Here is a 21,777-nt window from a genome sequence, read left to right on the forward strand (position 1 = left end):
AATTTGGCAAAATCGTGTGAGTAGTGCCAACAAGATGGAGGAATTTCAAAGAGGCAAGAGTTTCCCTTGAATCCCATTCTGGTGATTGATCTATTTCATGTGTGTGTCATTGACTTCATGGGCTCGTTTGTGAGCTCTCATTGGATAAAGTACATTCTTGTGGTGGTTGACTATGTGTAGAAATGGGTGTAAGTGATTGTCCTCCCCAACAATGAAAGGAAGAGCGTCACCGCATTCCTGAAGAAGAATATCTTCTCCAAATTAGGTACATTTAGGGACATTATTGGCGATTGTGGCTCGCACTTTTGAAATAAATTGTTCAAAGGGTTGCTGGAAAAATACAATGTTTGTCACAATGTGGCTACTCCTTGCCACCCACAGACTAGCAGGTAAATTGTGGTGTCCAATCGGGAGATCAAACAGATTTTGAGAAAAACTATGAATGCCAATAGAATGGATTGAAGGAGGCTAGATGATGCTCTTTGGGCCTACCGTACTACATAAAAGACCACCATAGATATGTCTCCATCCCAACTTGTATAGGGGATGGCTTGTCATTTACCGGTCGAGCTATAGCATAAGGCGGTGTGGGTGATGAGGAGACTAAATTTGGATTGCACCGGAGTATCAAAACAAACGATAAATGAGTTGAATGTGCTTGTTGAATTTGGCCTAAAATGATATGAAAGTTCATTCATCTACAAAGAGAGGATGAAGAAGTATCAAGACCAAAGAATTGAAAAAGCGAGAATTTGTTGTTTGTGATTCTGATCTTCTATTAAATTCTAGGTTGCGCCTATTTCTGGGCAAACACAAGTCCAAGTGGACTGGGGCATTCCTCATCACGAAAGTGTTCCACATGGAGCGGTTGAGCTTGAGAACAAGAAGGTTCTAAATTCAGAGTCAATGGACAAAGATAATGACCTATCTGGGACATGGTGAGAGTGTTCATGAAGTGGTTGATCTAAGAACCGGGGAGCACCCCCAAAAGTAACATGGCGTACTTGACCTCTCGGATGTCTTATACAAGTCCATAGTTATCATTCATCTCAACGACATAGTAAATTTAGTGGAAAATTTAAAACTTTTCATAGCACATCATATGATAGAAACTTTACTTCATATACATGTAAAATGTAGATCATAATACGTATATAGACTCTAAGACTCTTTGCCATCTTAGACTCAAAAACATTAGAATAAATTAGGTATATGACCCTTAAGACATCATACAAAACTATACAATATTTAATAGACTTTACAATAACTACACATTAGGACATCATTGGACTTAAAGATTCGTTTCCTTCATCTTGGGAATAACCTATCAATCTCTTCATCATCCAAGACATCCTTTAACCATCCATAACCTGCAATTTGTTTAAAAAGTAGAGAAGAATTATATTAGTATAAGAATGTACTAAGTATGACAACCATGCAAAAACATGCATTTAAAAGGGACCTTTTTCTTGAAAATCATATTTCATGCCCTTTTCAGTAAATCCTTATGTAACCTTTAAACAATAGAATTTACACCATTTTCATACTTCATAGAAACACAACCAACGGCCAAACATCATAGAAAAGCACATATAGAATTTAAGCCCAATTTGAGGTCACTTTACAGTGAGCTCATTTCTCATTAAAGTGAACTATTTGTTTTAATTCATTAGTCTCCCTAGTAATCCTTTAGGGATACTTGGTGCAATGTATCACCGTAGGACCACAAGGAAAATCATACATATCATCTACACTAGACAACAGATACCATCATAGAAGTATAATACCAAATAGACCTAGTTAAGTCTAGACCTTCATCATATAGTCAGGAAGATCAACTTCATGCATAAAGACTCCTATCATGCACAACTTCATAACAAGTAGACAAATACTACAATGTCATGCATAAGGAACACATACATAGTGACATGAATTAGAACAGCTTGCTGGAACTTTCTAAGGAGCTACTTGTGCAATGTCTAGATGGGTTCATTACTTCCACCTATCCTAAGTAACCTCCCTTAAGTCATTCTATTTATGGTCCTAGTCATATAAATTCCATTGTCAATTTTACTTCAGGGAAACTATAGCCTTAACCGACATTGACCATGTGATGCTAAACATGGAATCCGGTGTTATAAAACCCCACAATAATAAAGGGTGGTCTAACGGCCAAAGCAGAACCAAATGAGACATAGCTTACTAAGTGGATCCACTAGCTAGTATCCTATGGTGGCAAGATAGTTATGGAACTTGGAGGTACATGTGAAAACCCTCTTTATGACAAGATTATGCATTGTAGTTATTCACTTATGGAAACCCTATTTATACCCATTGACAAATTGTGATTATCCACCTCATTAGATTTATGGCATTGGAAGGGACCCACACTCTTATTTAAGTTCACTCGTTGATAAGCTAAGTTCCTTTCTTTGAAAACATTTATTATAATCTTACTTTATAAATCATAGGTTTTGGGGAGTCATCCCCTAATATTCTTAAGTCATAGGTCTTAGATGGAAGTTCGTCAACCTAAATCATGTAAAGAATCCCTCCACATGAACATAGTATATCTAAAGCATCATCTAGTTTAGGGTACACATGAATACACCATTCAAGACCCCTCTATTGACTAGATCTTCATACATATGTTTGTGTATACTTATGTGGGAACAAATATTTCACATAACACGTTAAGTTACACAAGTTTATACATACATATTCATACATATATAAACTAAAACTAGAACTATCCTATCAAGGTACACATGCGCAATGCATAGGAAAAGTCCCATACCCTTGCCCCTACAAGTACACCTATCAAGTCATCCTAGTAAGGAATATATAACCTACTTCACATACATATACTTTACATGCATAGTAGTAGATATTAGTGAATTTGAGAACAACCTTTCATTTATACACCATGAACTATACTACTTGTACCATGGATGTGAGTGAGTCTCTGTGTACACTGGTCAGCATGATCATATAATGGCTATCAAGAACATCTTGAGGCAGCCAACCTCTTATAAAATAATATACCTTCAAGAATAAAGCACACTACACACTATAGCATAGGACACAAGCCAACTTCATATTACACTTAAGACTCCTAACTTGTGATATTCATGCATTCACATAAGGGTACAGGTAAGGGATTATTAACCATTTTTAACTACTCAATGGCAGCACCTATACTTCACCCTAACATTGATATACACTTGCTTAGACAATAGCCATACAACCTAAATCACAACTAGAATATGAAAGTAGGCATAAGCTTCACATAGTATTATCATAAGCACATGCTCATTAATTCATCAATTTGCCTTCATGTCCATGGTCAAAACATATATAGATTGACAATAAAGTAAACACCGACACCATAAGTGGACCTTACCACACAATGCCATACAAGGCTTTATCAACTACAATACTATACGGAAAGTAGAAGGGTGAGCAATCTTACCAATTTCTCACCCTTTTATTATCATTGATAAATACACATTGTTCATAAACAATTCATATATAGGTAAGTATCTAAATGTACTTTAATCATAGAAGAAACCATGTACAAGTCGCTACAAGATTATATTATAACATAATACAAGGCATCTCACATGTACTAGGAAGTGGAAGAACGTAGATCTTTCATCTAATTCACTTGCATTGATCTTCAATTATATTTCATTAATCGCATAAATTTAGTGTAGTATCTGATCATACACTTAATCATAAAGAAATCATTCTTAAAGCACTTCAAGATCAAGCTACAACATAGGCATTAGACTTGTTAATTCGTTAGGGTATAGATAGGAATTAACCAACACTATTGATTCTGTAAGGTCTTTATCATCAATCATATTTAGCAATAATGTACATGTTAGGAAGTAGCTAATGAAATCATAGTCTAGATGAGACACTATTACAATTGCCATTAAGGTTGACACAAACATTCTTCATATAAGGAGTTCATGGAAGGTAAGCTTACATAGGTTAATCCTATTCATACTATCTTAAATTGACCCATACTGTGTCCATTACATATAATTCATCCTCATATATCGTAATAGGCAGCAGCTATAGACATAAACCATGATCAATTCATATAACAACTAACCTAACGTCAAGATCACAAGTTACAACTCCATAGGTTAGAAGAACCTAGATTAATTCAAACCAAGCCTTCGTTATTTTGATCATACAAGATTTACATCCGAAATTCAACCATGTTATTAACCTAAAACAGTAGCTACAAGAACCACAACTTAATCAAAATCCACTTTAGATCATTAAGAAGCCAATGTTACAGTGAATCATGTAAAACTAAGCTAAACATATTCTAATCTTTATATATTGATCCTCATGGATCCATTACACAAAATTAAACATTAATTCACGTAAACAACAGTAGATATAGGATATTCAACGTAATAGAATAATAACTCAATCGATAATAAATCAATATCATAAAGACCATGCAAGGCTAAATCGTTTTGGTGATAGAGCATGAGTTCATCATGCAATCGGATTGAAAAAAAACATCCAAATCTGTATATAAACATCAATAAATTCATAGTATGCCTTTGAAATATGTTTAAGAAAGAACCCATGGTAGTTTTAAGAAGAAAGTGTTTGATCATTTTTTTCTCTTTTGAAATCATTGAGAATGACACTCTAGATGCAAAGATAACTACAGATGAAGATCTTCATACCTTTGTGTAGTTGAAAGCCTAAAAAACTTGATTATTCATCCATAGAAAACCAAGCTCCAAGCAGTTTTTGAGCTTCACCAACAATGGAGGTTTGAAGGAAATATTTTTGGAGGGAAAGGTTTCTTACATGTGAGTAGATTCTAGAATTGGGTGATCACCTTTTTGATGACATATGTACACCCAAAAAAAGCTAAATAAACATATTAGGTTCTGGTTGGTACGTGGGGTGAATTTCTCATTCACCCCTTTAATTAAAACAGAGGCTGCCTGCAACTTACAGTTCACAAAAGACGGAGGCAATGACGAGGCGTCATGTTGTCGACGGTCGGTGCCTGGGTTCCGTCGCCTCGCACATAGCTAAATTCTTATCTTGTGACTTCCCCAGACAAGTTCCAGTCTACGGGATTCTCTAGATGGGCCGTTGGCGGACAAACGATCCGTCGTTGGGTCCGTCAATGGATACTGCACAGGCATAGTCTTCGACAACCTTGGGTCATTCTTGTGGGGCATCTTGTGGGGCCCTTTTGATGTCGTACCCGGAAGTTTCAAACATGATTACATATCTTAATAAATTTTAGACCTTACACATAAATTTTATCCAAAACAAACACGTACAAGACGTCCAAACAGGCCAAGTCCCGTCAAGACACACGTTGAACGTCTTAAGGGCTTTCTTTCGAACGCCTTGGACGTTCTTGGTCCTTTGACCTCCAAACTTCTCGAAACTTCATATACAATCATTAAACATCATTATAACTCATTAATAGGCTTCAAAATATCATTAAATAAAAATAATCATGCATAGACACATGAGGCAAATAGTTGACTAGTCGTCGACGTTTTGGTCGTCCCTTGAAATTCAACTTCCAAATCACTTTAAACTTTTCACACTGCCTCTAAACCATATTATAATACATTTTATGACCTTATATCCTTATTAAAAACATGTTAGGATCTATAAAACCTATCTCATTTTGGGGTCATACAATATCCCCCATATGAGAACATTCGTCCTCGAGTGACACTTAGGGATCTTTTATCACAACAAGGACTTCAAATGCATCATAGAGAAGTTCAGAACATTAATAAAATCATCAATAAATTTTTTAGCACTCAATGCACACAAGAAAGCAAAACCTTTATTCACTCACTCTTTAATGCATCAAACACAAAGGCTCCTATCATGTGCATAGGAGGAACATCCTTCTCCTAGTCCTAACATGATCATTAGACTAATTCAGTAAGAGATCATCTTTGCAACTATTCTTTAAGTCACACATAGGAAGATTTCAACAACACTCAAGAAGAAATTTAGGCACTCATACTTCAATGCACATTGACTTGAGTTAATTGAATCGACAACGATCTTCATTAGTTAGGCCTAGTGCCATGAAGGTCATACTCAATCATACCATGCTTAGTGGTGTCCATGGAGGAATTTCCTTCTCCTCAACACACTTACATGTATCATGAGTTTCACACCTTAGTAAAGTACAAGGTCAATTTCCTCTTAAAATAAGAAATTCTCAACCTTTGACCAAGACATGGTCATGATTTCTTCCTAATGAAGTCGAAATGGTATATCACACCAACTACATCACAACAAATAGAAAGCCATTTCACAAAAATTCAATCTCTAACATAGTACTAACATTCACGGTAAGCATAATTTAGAAGAATAACACAAATCATAGGCATACACATGAGCACTTAGCTAAACATGCTTTCACTTTGAAAGAATAAGCCTACAATTATTCATTCCAAATCATAAAAGTCACATAGTTTTCAAGAGACTCAACATAATTCATTTTTAAGAGACTCAAATTTTTATTATAAGGCTAAACATTCTATCTCGGAGGTGACTTAAACAAGTTCCTTGTCTTATCTCATGAAGTAAATTGCACAACTAGCATATAAAAATGTCACTTAGCATGAGAGAACATGGATTATATCGGAATTTATCTTTCATGAAATTTGGAATCTTTACAATATCCTTAAGGTAATGTCAATCAAGACATAACAAACATATAGCGGTCATGCAATTCATACATTAAGCAAAACACTATTCATGAACAAGCTTACAAAAAATTCAATAGGTTCAAGTTCGGGACAAAATAGAAGGTCAATAGTAGAAAAATATCTACAACCTTACTACTCAATCACCATCCGCCACTTAGGGTAAACCCAATTAAGAGAAACTTAGCCCAATCTTAAGAGGATCATAACTAAAAAAATCTTCATTTGTCATCACTTAAAAGTGATTACCATTGAGAAGGACTTTACAGTAAGCAAACAAGGCATTCTAAACTTCATCTCCTAGGCAATATATCCCCAATTATGAAGTTAGGTCATCTCATTTAACCACATAAGGTGTTTATACAATACAATATACACCAAGGTCATACATCATTAGGGGGATCGACATGGAGACTTAGCCATAAGGACTCTTTCTTTTCTTTCAACATGAATGTAAGGTAACTTCTAGGACAAACAAACCCACATCATCATCTTACAAGGATAAGAGTACTACTCTCAACTCTAGGGGAAACACCAATGCCACAACATGAAGGGACTCACAACACAATAAGAAATTCTATACAATGCTATGACTCATCACGCCATAACACTCTCCTTCTTCATTCCAAATAGCAAAACTCCTTTTCACATTCATTAACATGTTCATATACGTCAATTTTATACACATTTCAACCACAATAAATTAAATAGCGATTTAGTTGATTCTCCAAAAATGTTACAATAAGTTGCCTAGTTCTACAGTGAGCATGCTTCCAAATATCAAAAAATGCAACATTTAGAAAATTGATGGGACAAGCATGGCAATATAAGATACAAAACTTTACCAAGGCAAGCATACTATCATCTTACATAGGATCAAGTCCATACAAAGGACTCCAATCCATACTAAGCAACTTATCAAGGACCACATGTATACAAAGGGAAACATTGAACACCTATAAGCACAAAATCTTAGTGTAGAATGCTTCCATATGTAGTCACCATGCATTTCAAGTTCAAATCGTAGCATAAGGCCTACAATCATGCAAACCCATTTACGAACACATCATTTTTAAGGAACTCATTTTATCCATAATAACTTCTCACATATTTTAACTATATCATGACATACATTATACGACATATCTTTCTATTTCACATAAATTTCATACATAGCCATAATTGGCATCACATGATCAAAACATACAAAAATTTACCTTCACACATTCTCATTCAAACAATAAAACAAAGATAAGTATTTAAGCTCACCTTTTCTCCCTCAAGCATTGATCAATCTCATCCAAGCAATAACATCTAAAAGACCACCGGACAAGAAAATATAATCGAGGTCTTATAGAGTTAAGTTTTATGGCACGACATGAGAATGATGAAGAAGGGAAACTCTATCGTCCTATAGACTCTCATACCATGTGATGTGTCATGACTCACCACCAATGATACGAGACTCTACTAGATGGGGCAATATAAGACTTCTTGGACCCTAAACCACTTTTAAAAACCTTATGCTCTAATACCATGTTTTTCACAACCGGGGAGCAACACCTAGAAGTAACATGGCGTACTGGACCTCTCAGAGGTCTTATAGAAGCCCATAGTTATCATTCATCACATCGGCATAGTAAATTTAGTGGTTAATTCAAAACATTGCGTAGCAGCCCATATGCTAGAAACTTTACTTCATGTTTATATAAAATATAAGTCATAATACATTATAGAATCAAAGTTTCTTTGCCATCTTAGACTTAAAAACATTAGAAATACGTTAGGGATACGACCATTAAGACATAATACAAAACTATACAATATTAAATAGACTTTACAATAAGTATACATTAGGACATCCTTGGACTTAAGGATTCCTTTCCTTGAGTTTGAGAATCACCTATCAAGATCTTCATTATTCAAGACATCCTATAAGCATCCATAACCTAAATTTTGTGTCAAAAGTAGAGAAGAATGGGATTAGTACAAGAATGCACTGAATATGACAACCATGCAAAAATATGCATTTGAAAGGGACGTTCTTCTTGAAAATCATACTTCATGCCTTTTTGAGTAAATCCTTATAAAACCTTTAAAAATAAAATTTACATAATTTTCATACTTCATAGAAATACAACCCAAGGCCAAACATCATATAAAAACACATGTAGAATTTAAGCCCAATTGGAGGTCACTTTACACTGAGCTCATTTCTCTTTAAAGTGAACTATTTCTTTTAATTCATTAGTCTCCAAAGAAATCCTTTAGGGATACTTGATGCAATGTATCACCTCAGGACCACAAGGAAAATCATACATATCATCTACACAAGACAACATATACCATCATAGAAGTATAATACCACATAGACATAGTTAAGTCAAGATCTTCATCATAAATCAACAAGATCAACATAATGCATAAAGACTCCTATCATGCACATCTTCATAAAAAGTAGAAAAATACTACAATGTCATGCATAAGGAACACATACAAAGTGACATTCATTAGAACACCTTCCTAGGACTTTCTAAGGAGCTACTTGTGCAATGTCTAGATGGGTTCTTTACTTCCACCTATACTAAGTAACCTTTATTACGTCATTGTATTTAGGGTCCTAGACATTTAACTTCCATTGTCGATTTTACTTCCGAAAAACTATAGCCTTAACTGACATAGATTATGTGATGCTAAACATAGAATCCGGTGTCATAGGACCCCACACCGATAAAGGGTGGTCAACCGGACAAAGCAGAACCAAATAAGACATAGCTTTCTTTCTAGGTGGATACACTAGCTAGTATCGTATGGTGTCAACATAGTTATGGAACTTAGAGGTACATGTGAAAACCCTCTTTATGAAAATATTAGGCATTGTAGTTATTCACTTATGGAAAACCTATTTACGCCCATTGAGGCATTGTGGTTATTGACCTCATGACATTTATAGTGACCTACGTTCCGACCATTGGAAGGGACACACACTCATATTCAAGTTCATTAGGTGCTATGCTAAGTTCCCTTCCTTGAAAACATTTATTATACTCTTACTTTATAAATCATAGGTGTAGGGGAGTCATCCCCTAATATGATTAACTCATAGGTAATAGATGCTAGTAAAGTATCACAACAAAGGGTTGAGGTCGTGTCACAAGGGAGTGGTAGTGAAACTTGTAGCTACTAAGAATTCCCTTCTAAATAGTGATAGCCTAAAACATTTTTGAGTAATAACACAAAATAGTTTTAATATGTGACACCAAAGTCTCAAATATCAAGACAGGGTTTTTTTTATCAAAAGTAGTAAAATTAGTAGAAATAAAGGAGAAAACAAGTATGGGAGAGAGTTCTTGGGTTGTGATCGCAATATCAGTTGACATAAACTAATAGGTACATGCTTTTGATGAGAAAATTTGCAAGAAAATGGTTACTAGGCTAATCTTTAGGTGAAGTAAGTTTCCTAATACGCAACTTACCCCATATTAAATTGGTTCTTCTGGGACACCCACTCGTCTAAACTAACCATCCTAAGCCTTACCCACACCCGGACCATTTGATAGAGAATGCTTGATATAAGAACAAGGGTCACCCACTCAGACTGAACCTCATGTAGACTCACTCCTTAGGCCATAAGTCTAGTGGTCTTAGCTTAGCGAGATCTCTCTCAGGCAAGCCAAAAATACATGGATGGTTTTGTATTTGAAACTACAAACCCATTAAATTAAACCACAACTACTAGGTGAAATCACCATTTAAATGCATCTAATTCTATCAGCAAGCAACACCCAATTATAATATTAACCCATATTTGCAAAATCACACCCCAAGAAAGGGGTATTTTTTGCCACACATCAAGCAATAATTAAATATTCTTAAAATGATAAAGGAATCAAGTGGTTATTAGAGATTTAACCTTAAATGTAACAAAGGAAGGTAAATGGAGAAGACCCATTTTCATGATTGGAAGAAGAACTTCTTTCTTCATGCTTCCTCGAAAACTTCACCAAACTTACGAGAAAACATAAGAAGAGTTTCTAAAATAATATATTAAGTGTACAATGTTTCACTCTATAAATGTTTATGGAAAAATTACATGAATTAATACATTTTAAAATATAATTACTTACTTTAGCGATACTTTTTTTTTATTACCATTTTTAGCAGTATTGTGATAAATCTATAATATGTATTGAAAGTGAATTATGTATATAATATCTGTAAATAGAAAAGGAGTTCAGTATTTATAGACTTCAAATATAGTGCTGGTGGATCTATTAAGAGTATTAAATTGTGAATCCTTGAGTGTTTCGGCGACTCGCCTTTTCCTTAGTTCGTCGCCGTTTGTGCCTTGCCTTTAAATCGATGCATTTGATAATATTGGGGGGAATAACTCTTATTCGCGGAACTATTCGGCGAAGGTCTTCTTGCTTCCTTTTGTCACCTTTTGATCCATTTCCTTCAGGGCTCACTTGTGGTAACATTAGGTGCAACTTTTCCATACGACGTATCATTAAGTGTTCTTGGCGATTCACACTTTGAATCTTCAACTCTATTCTTTTGTTTTGTTTCCATTTTGCACCTAATTATCCATGCTCCTACAAAATCCTCAAATACTTGAAACTTAGAAGCTTTTATCCTATATTGGTATAAAATACACAACCAAGGACACTGTTTGCATAAAAATAAGGCCCTAGATAAGTCCAAATTGAGGACTAATCAGTGTGTATATTACTTAATCTGAGTCAAAATTGAGGACTAATTAGTGTGTCTATCACTTAATCTAAGTTAAAGACTCAAGTATTGAGGTACCTCAAATTTAGTCAGTTTTAGTAGTGAATGAGTTTCCAGAAGTCTTTCTAGATTATCTTCCAGGAGTACCTCCTTAGAGGGATAAACTTCAGTATATATCTTCTTCGAGATACTCGTCCTATATCTATTCCTCTATATAGAATGGCACCCATATTTAGTTCACCAAGCTATGGAGAAGGTGAAGATGATTACACAGAGCTTCAAAATTGGACAAAGTCGTAAAAAAATCCCAGTAATGTTAGGAGGAGGACATTAGAGTTCGAAGTATATCATTGGATATATTTAAAAGTTTCACCCATTAAGGATGTTATAATGTTTGGTAAAAAATGTAAGTTCAGTCCCCGATATATTAGACCTTATAAAATATCCAAGAGGCTGTGCAATGTAGCTTATGATTCTAAGTTGCCTCAAGAGTTAGCAACGGTTCATCCGGTATTTCAAATCTTTATGTGGAAGAAATGCATGGGTGATCCTTGTTTTTTCATACAAAGTGAAAATATTGAGATCAAGGCTAACTTAACATGTGAAGAGATTTTAGTTGAGATTTTAGATCAGGAAGTTTGCAAGTTTAGGACAATAGAAGTTGGATAAGCCAAAGTCCGTTATAGGAACCAATTTGTTGAAGAATCTACTTGGGAAGCTAAGGAAGATAAGAAAAAGTGATATCCATACCTGTTTGAATCAATAGAAAATGCAGACCAAGGTACAAATCTTCTTCTTAGTACTATCTGAATTATGAGTTAGCATATTGCTTGTTGCATTTGGTTGTTGGGTACCCTTAGCATAGTAAGAATGACCTCATTGGATGAGAATGTTCCCAAGGTGGAGATATCGTGACATCTCACAACTAGAAAGAACTAGAAGTGTAAAATCTTTAAATGGTTAATTTTTTAAACTAAGGAAATCTGGGAAATTCTAAGTTAAAAGTGAGTTTTGATCATTTTCAGATAACCATAACTTCTAGCTAAGGATGAGTTAGATTTACTCCCAAATATTCTTGGAGATATCTTGGAACAATCTTTCCAACGCCGCCATGTTGCGTGATTTTGAGTTTTTATGAGTGAGTTCTACCCTTTGAAAGTTGGATTATTGGATTAAGAATGTCCCAATTTGAGGTTTTAAAGGGTATTTTAGTTTTTTCAGTACCCTATTATTTTAATTCTTTTTAGGAGTTTAATAGGGGTAAAGACTAAACTTAGTGAATTTTAGAATATGGAATTTCACGCTAGGTCCAAGGAAAAATGATTGGAGAACAGAAGATGGAGAAAAAGGGAAAATTCATCATGATCGATCAAGATACTTGGGATTTTTGCCAGGGAATTCTTCCTATCAGGTATTTGAGGCTCTCATAGAGATGGGATCATTCTCCCACGTGCCAAGCGTGGTATTTTTCGTTTGATTTGTTCTAAAAGCATTAGAGTATTGATATCTTGATACCCATTCTTGAATTCATGTGTTGTTTTCGAATTGTCTGAATTGGATAGTTTTGAATCCCTTACGTCAGGATCTAAGGTTGTTTAGGGTTAGGTTCTTCGGTACACTTGTTTGGTATCTTTATCTAAAATTATTTAAGAAAAAGAACCGAGCTTTGATAAATTGGGGACGAAAACCAAAGAAGAAATTTTGATAGGCAAAATTTGGACACTAGAGGGTGTTGCACTACTTGTTCCCTGAATTGAAAAGTTTGCTCCGCATCACGGAGCTGACAGGAGGTGTTCTGCCTCTAAAACTGTTTTAGAGAGCAAAAATAAATAGGCCTCAGCATTGCGAACCCACCTCCAAATCTTGATTTTTTTCTTTTCGCATGTTTAGTTATCTAAAGTCATTTCTAAACGACAATAGATCTTTCCCACCGCAAATCATAATACTTCAATCCATTACTTTAGATTTAAGGAATGTTAAGAGCCAAGTCTAGAAAGTTCTTAGAGTCTTTACAAGAAGTCTTTTACAAATGCTTTTCACTTTGTTTTGAGACTTAAAGATCTAGTTGAGTATAGAGTAAAGATGAGGAGAAGAATTTAATTTCAAGTTTCATAAGTCTTTTACAAACGTTTTAAATTTGTTTTTAAGACTTAAGTTTGAGTTCACATCACTTCAGAATATAGTGAAGTCTTTTCTTCAAAGTAGTATATGAAGACTAAGTATTCTCAAATAAGTATAAAATATTTTCACATTTAATAAGAACAGAAACGTAGATTTCCAAAGAACCTTCAGAAAACAATAATAGCTTTCTAAATGAAACAAGCTGGGAAACTTAGATTTCCAAGGTTGTCTTTGAGCTATGTTTTGAGCACTAATGTCAAACTACAGAAGTAATAATGTTTTAAAAACATAAGAGCTAATATAATAATATTTTTGGAAGTAATATTGAGCACTAATATGGGGGGAATTCAAATAACTCCTATAGAAAAGGCTGATACTTTTTGGATGATTCCTTTAGTGCTTTTTAGCATAGACTAGTAGATCCACGTTGTAGTTCAAGTTCTATACCAATGGAAAGGTATTGGACAGCCCCGGAATTGTGATGCATAATTGTATCATTAATCTAGCTTTTCATTTATTGTTACCAGTTAGAGAAACTCCCACGTAAGTTAAATGTATCTTATAGACCCAATTAATTGTATTGTTATATACATCTTAGAGTTATATTATATCTTTGCATACATGCAAAGTTGACATCATGTTTTAAGTATGTTTTATTTATATTGCACTTGTTTTAAATTACTTTATATTGAAATGAGTTCAGTCTTGTAGAGTGTACTTGCGCCAGGTTAGTTCTTCAGATTCTCCAATCAAGGATACGTTGTACTTTTAAGCATTTCAAGTCGCATACTTGTATATTCAATGTACTGATACCAGTTGGCCAGCATCATATTATGATGCAGACACAGATAACGTGGATCAACATCTACTGCACCGTTGAACTAATTGAGGACTCCAAAGACAGTTGGTGAGCCTCCTTGAATTTCGAAGAACATCTTTTATTTCATTCTAGTTAGTTCATCAGGATGATGTGGGGTTTGTCCCAACATCCCTATCAGTCATGTTATAGGATTTATAGACAGTTAGTAATTCAATAGTCTTTCCATTATCATTCTTATGTTTTGCCATTTTGGCCAAGTTGAATGTATAAATCATTAAAACATTCCCAACTATTTTATTATTAAGTTCAGTTAAGTTCTTTAATCTTTATAAGTGTGATTTTTTCTTCCACTAAGTTATGTAAGACATGCCAAGGTCCGCTCGAAGACAGAAATGGTCATCGAGTTCCAGCCCCACCTAAGGTGTAGACTCGGGGCATGAAAAGAAGTTTCACAAGTTACTTTATTCATAATTTTTTCTATATTTTGATTTTATACTTTGTATCTTTCCACTCGTTTGATGAGGAAAATGATGTCCACGCTTTTGTATGTAATAATAACTTGATTCTTCTTCGATTCGAACAAAGTATTAAACTCTATACCCCTACAGACAATGTCTTTAGAAATGACTTATACATCCTTCAAATTTAACACATAAGTATGATCGTACATTTAGGAAGTGGACCGTTTTTGGACTCAACGTGCCTTTTTTGGGCCCAATACGCCTTGGGTGTTGTGTTATCTTTAATAAATGCTCTAAATTGAGAGATTTGATTTTACTTTACGCTAGTTGAATAAGAGTGAGGTTTATTTAAAGTGGACTAGTGATTTAAGGGAACAACTTGGGTTTGGGCATTTTGCCCGTACCATCCAGTGACAAACTACATTCGTCAAGTTACCCAGAGAAACAGTTTGGTTAACAAACGATTGGCCTATATAATAGTACTTTAAGTGAAAATAAAAAATTGTTTGATATAGTAAATGATATGCATGCAATGACGGTTAATATAAAAATTTAAATAAATAAGACAAATGTAAGGAAAAATAATTCAAAAATTATAACAAATAGTGAAAAAGAGTCGAGTCATTATAGTTAGAACCTAATTAAAGTCCTTGTAGAGTCACCATTTCTCATATGTCGGGAAAAAAAACTTATTTTCAAAAATCAATTTAACTTTTTAAAGAAAAATCAAATTTTAAAAGAGAGTCACCACTTAATTGTTTTTTAATAAATTGAGAAAAACTTAATAATTTTCAAAAGACACAAATAGACTAAATCATTCGAAAATAACAAAGGGTTTCGGCGTTCATTTACGCTTAAAGAAAGTGTTAGACACTTGAAGTGTCCGCTTACGCGCAGTTGACCTACGACTTGCCCAAAATATTTTGACTAACTTTGAAAAACACTTGAAGTATATAAAGTCAAATAAAAATCACTTGGAAATAAATTAACTAAAGCACTTAAAATAATTTCACAATTTATAGAGAATGCAAATATTATTACAAAATGATCGGGTAAAGAGATAATTAGATAATTTAAATTATAATAAAGATGTGTAATCTCAGAGGGAATTTAATGAAGTTAATTAACATAATAGTTAGAGTTAGAATAAAATAAAAAATAATTACGATCAAATAATAAAGAGAGGGAAGAAGAATTTGGTCTTTTGGGCCTAATGATGCGCAGAAACATTTGGCCGAAAAAACTACGGATTTTTTGGAATTTGGCCCAATTTTGATTTATGTATATCAAATTTATACTATCTGTAAATCAGTGTATATAAGTCAGTTTTTAACTCTTCAAACCTCTAAATTACATTTATCCATATATTCGATTTCCGATTCTTCAAATGATGAAGTTGACTTGATCATGGATCTTAACTAAATGAAATGCAAGAATTAGAGTCCACTGGACTCAACCAATAATGTAAACAAAGTAAACAAAAATAATTAATAGAATAAAAGGGATATAACATTCAAGTTTATCAGCAAGAAATTTATTACTACCAACAAATAAGGGAAGATGAAAATAGAAGCTTAACTTACTCTTAGAAAAGGATAGCAACACGTGTAATGTAGACACTATCTAGACAAGACGAATCAATTTTTCTTTTATAAAATAAAACACCACCCATTAGATGTAACCCGACATGGACATTAACCGTAACTTAGAGCTTTTGAGAACACTAGAAAATAAGGACAATTAGAGGAAAAGATGAACCCTCATGTATTATAAAGGAATAACAATTAAGTGGTGCACTACATATGCTAAAATATAGTTTCAACTTAAACACAAAGATTTAACTCAAACATTAATCTCAAATGGAAAAGAAGAAAACTTGATCACAAGCTACAAAACTTACACTAGAAAATATAAATGTTCATAAAATCAAACCCGTCAGATATATAAAAAATGAATTTCAACTAAACTTGAGCATAAATAAAGTGATATATGATTACTCATATTAAGACTCAAATGAATGTATGCATCTATGAAAAAAATAAAAAAAAATCTGATTGCAATAGAATGGAACAAAGAAACGACAAAATAGATTAAAAATTTGTTCAACCAGAAATAACTAAACGAGAATTTATAAATTCATGTGACGTGTTATTCCCAGAAACCATACTTAACAGGGGATAAATAAAATCAAGAATCAACCTTGTAAATAGATCTTTAAAACATCCATGTTTATACTCAAATGGCTATAAAGTTCTATAAACATAATATGCTATCCATGAGAGACTTAGATAATAATTTTAAAGAAAGAATTTAACCAAGAAGTAACTAATGACAAAAGATTTAACTAAAAATGAGACTATGATAGGAGAAACTAATAAAGACTAAATAAAATGCACCTCAAAACATATTACTTTAGAAACAAACAAAGCATACAACATTCTTAATTTTCAAGTCATATTAAGAGGTACGACAAACTATAAATCAACGCACGAAATTTCAAAGAAAATAGTTGACAGGAATAACAAAACTACACACACGATTTGTTGATCGTATTGAATATTTGAAGGAATATTGTTGGATCTTTAGTGGAGAATTAAGTTGGGTTGTATATTGTAGTTGGTCGGCTTTTGATGGATATTGAATCGGCTTGAAATTGTTGGGTTATTGAGGAAAACAAGACTTAAAAAAGAAGCCAAAAATGTAGTTAGTTTGACTTAAGAAAAATAACCATGTGAATTGCAATTTCAATGAAATTGTGGCAATTAGTTGAATTCGGCCAAAATAAAAACAAAATTAATTGTTATTAATCTATAAGTGAACTTCATAATAATTAACAATAAAATAATTAACATAATTATAAATTAGTTAATTCAATATGTACATCATAACTTAAACTAATCTAATTGACCAAATATTTAATTAAATTAAATTAATTTGAGACGGTTTTCTAATATTCATGAAAAAAGTCTAATTATATGCATCAATAAATAAAATAATCATATTAATTAAAGTTTATAAAAATGACAAAATTATTCAAACTAACTCATAAACTATTTGAATTTTATAAAAACTAATTATTTTAAATAGTATGAAAATGAAGAAGTTTGATGATTATTTTTATTGTGGAAGGCCAAAATTGCGTGTCAACATAGTCCATAGGAATTACGAATCGTAGGTCACAACCATAGGATCAATCCGACAGTTATTTTTAAGACTATTTGATTTCAAGTCCTTAAACTACCCATCCTAACTTCATTCCCCTAATTTTCCAAATTCTCTCCTAGTTTGTTCTCCAAAATCCTCTCTCTAGACCAAGGAAGAAGAAGTGAGCCTAGTTCAAATTTCCTTTCCTCATCACTACTTAGTGCTTCAATCAAGGTATGCAGAGAAACCATCAAGGGTGTAACACCTTGTACATAGAGAAAGGCTAAAGATGCCTAACAAGCAAGTCCACGACCCCAAAATGAACCATGGACCTTTCACGAAACCTTAATCGATTCGTTTAGGGGTCCACAACCTGATTAGGGGAGGTATGCCAACTTTCTAGGGCTTGAGTCACCTGGATAGTACCATAGACGGCCCAGGGGGACTTATATGATCTGTTTAGGCGTCTTTACAGTCACCCTTCAACTTTTAAGTTAATATCAATCGCTTAAACTGAGGGAATGATTTTTGATATGAATTAACGTCACTAGAATACCCTAACACATAATTGAGTTGAAGAGTTTCTAACAAGGTGAGTTTCAATATAAGATTTTACTTGGGTCAAATTCAAATGATCATATCTCTCAATACATAAAGATTTAGACTGTCCATGACCTATCAAATTAAAGCTGTAGGAGTCCTCTTTCAAAATCTACAAAGTTTACTCCATTTTGAGTTTGGGGTAAAATGTTATGGTTGTTTTTTAAAGCCCTATCAGACAATCAATGTTTGATAGATGACTATACGACCAGTGATATTTTTGACGGAGTGTGGATGCCTAAACAATCCATGAAGACTTCTTGTAGGGGAACTTCATCATTTTTTCAATTAGCGTCATTTTGGTCTTTCACCTATGTGTTTGATACCTAAACTACTTTGTTAAAAAAAATTAAAGCCTAAACGACAATGTTTTATATCTATTTAAGGGCATATAAGTTGGTAACCAGTTCTTTTACGTTCATTAATACTTCTATTCTTTAGTGTAAGGTTCCAAGAGGAGAATAACCTAGGATTTTTTAGTGTTCTTTGAACTTCATCGTTTTTGCAAAGATTTGCTAAATAGATTGCAGGAAATCGAGGTGCTATCTTCTTTGTTAATTTAATATTAGGAATGATAAAATTTACTTCGCATGATCATTATAAAAGCATCTTATGTAGATTAACTATTCAAGCACTTTAAAATTGTTGAGTGATAGTGCATGATAATGAGTGCATACGTGTAACTCAAAGTATTTGTTATTCCATCGTAAAAAATAGTACGTAGTGGTGACAGAATCTTGGTGTTTTAATAACGAAGTTTACATCTTATCTAGTTTCATTTTCATGCAATCTTCGTTTTAGTTCATACATTCTCAATGACATTATAAATTAGAATTTGGCTACAAGTACCTAATAGTTCTTCCCATTGCAAAGTTCAAAAGTTTTCCCATATTTCCTATGGACTCTATCAAAACCTCATTACTGTTATTGAATGCTACCACATTACACCATTTAAATGTGTATCTTAAGAATAACAACAATATAATTGTTGTTGATATGATCAAATATTGTACTACAGATTCCTCATATGAGTTACTTATTTGATTTTGATTTTATTATTTTATTGCTTCGCGATCAATAGAATACATATATATTCTTGAATTTAATTCACAAAGAGAAAGACGTAAGATACAATGATGATCTAATAGAGTAGGTTTATAAGCCTATGAGTTGGTTTTTGTGTCTAGGATAGACACATACCTTTAAAACCCTACATAATTATTAATGGAAATTGTAGAAGTATTTGCTTAATTATCATATCCTTAAGAGATATAGGCGTGATATGAACACAAATACGCAATTAGTGATTCAGAGAATATATTCATTATATTCACCATATAAATTAATAACACAATAACTGCATGACATAGAAGGTGTATGATCAACATGATTACAAGATATGTCATAACACTAAAAACAAATTCTCTCATTTTGATAAAAAAAAAACTTTCCACACTTTGAAACGTATATCAATTATAAGAAGTTCATAGAACTCTTTCTATAAAACACTTCTGAATTTTATAATATCTGTATTGTCATAAGTTTCAACGAATCTAACATATAATTTTTCATACTCACTATAATACATGTGTGATCACGTACACTCACATGTATATTAGATTGAACAAGTGCAATAGTCAAAGAAGTATCATAGTTGAGACACTTTGTACGCCAAATAAGTTGCACCAAGAAAAAAGAATTTTTAACACGATGAAATATGATTGCTCGAAAATTGTATCCATCTCTACAGTCTCAACCTGAGACATTCCCAAAATAATATATGAACATACAAGAACTCTTAAAACAGAGAGTTACTTTTCAAACACTCAAAATAAGAGAAGAAAATGTTAATAATACAATAATTGTTGCAACAACAACTTACTAGTAAATAAAGGGAACCTTTAAACATCAAACACAAAGACACGCAATTGTTATTCCTTGAACAAAAGAGAAACTCTTTTTAGAGTCGCTAGAAAATGGTGGTTCCATCACTTATAGGGACTTGGAATATTTGAACGTGAGTATCTGCAACTAAAAACTTATTAAATTCAATGATGTGATGCATATTTGGTTACATTGTTTCCATAACACACTCCTCTGAAATAGAAACTGTCCCAAACCATAATGTATTGTCATATAATATTATACCACCCACTTTCACCAATTCTAATATTCTCTCATGGTACTTTTCATAGCTATGTTTGTCTGCATCAATGAAAGTGAAACAAAAACTTCAACTATTGTTATTTTGCAAAAGAATAAATAGTTTCGTTCAATAAAGTTTGATATCAAAAGAATTTAAAGTAACTTTACTTTTTTTACCTCATTCAAGAGTTCATTAAGGCTTGATAATGCCGAAGACTAACTCAAATTGATTTTATGTCAACATTAGCTATTTTAATAACTGGCAGTCCAATCTCATATGTATATTGATGAAGGTCTATAGTTGTAATCTGCATAATATTTTCACACAAAAATCAATCATGATCTACACAAAATTTTGACAATATATTATAAACCAATTTTAGTTGTGATGCACTAGCCTTGCCATCATCACGAATTGTAAGGGTAGTAAGGAGTAATTAATATCTAGTGAACACTCCAATTTCATTTGTCTTTTTGGCATTTGTTAGTTTCAAGAGTAATGAAATTAGTTTGGCAGCTTCTAGTGCAGTTGCCATTATACACCTTGAATACACGTCTTATTTTCCCTTAATACCAATATCTCCTTCTATTTCTAAATATCTCTAAAATTTCTTATTTCTTTAATGTGCCTAAGCTATATATTAATTTATCCGAGAAAATATTTTAATGTATACGAGCTACATATTATGCATCACATTTAATTTATAATGTATTTGTGCTAGTTTTTAATGTATCCGAGCTATATATTATACATTCGGTTTATATGATAATGTATCCGAGATACTCTTTAATATATACGATCGATATATTATATATCCGATTTGTATTAATTTTACGGGATTAATTTAATTATTAAATTAAGAGGGATATATTGCAATTTCATATTAAATCTTTGAGATTTATGTAAAATGCACATATTTTATTGACTCATTTTGACCCGCTCAATTTCCACCCCTACTAAATACTATTCCATTCGTTTAAAAAAAGACACCTAGTTTAATTTGAAACGAGATTAAAAAAA

At 33.0% G+C, this 21,777-nt stretch overlaps 1 pseudogene; it reads right to left on the reverse strand.

The window, feature by feature from the left end:
* Positions 1-20,580: 20,580 nt before the first annotated feature.
* Positions 20,581-21,292, reverse strand: LOC107019565 (annotated as a pseudogene).
* Positions 21,293-21,777: the final 485 nt, after the last annotated feature.

The sequence above is a fragment of the Solanum pennellii genome, chromosome 5, assembly GCF_001406875.1.
Source record: "Solanum pennellii chromosome 5, SPENNV200".
NCBI classification, from domain to species: Eukaryota; Viridiplantae; Streptophyta; class Magnoliopsida; order Solanales; family Solanaceae; genus Solanum; species Solanum pennellii.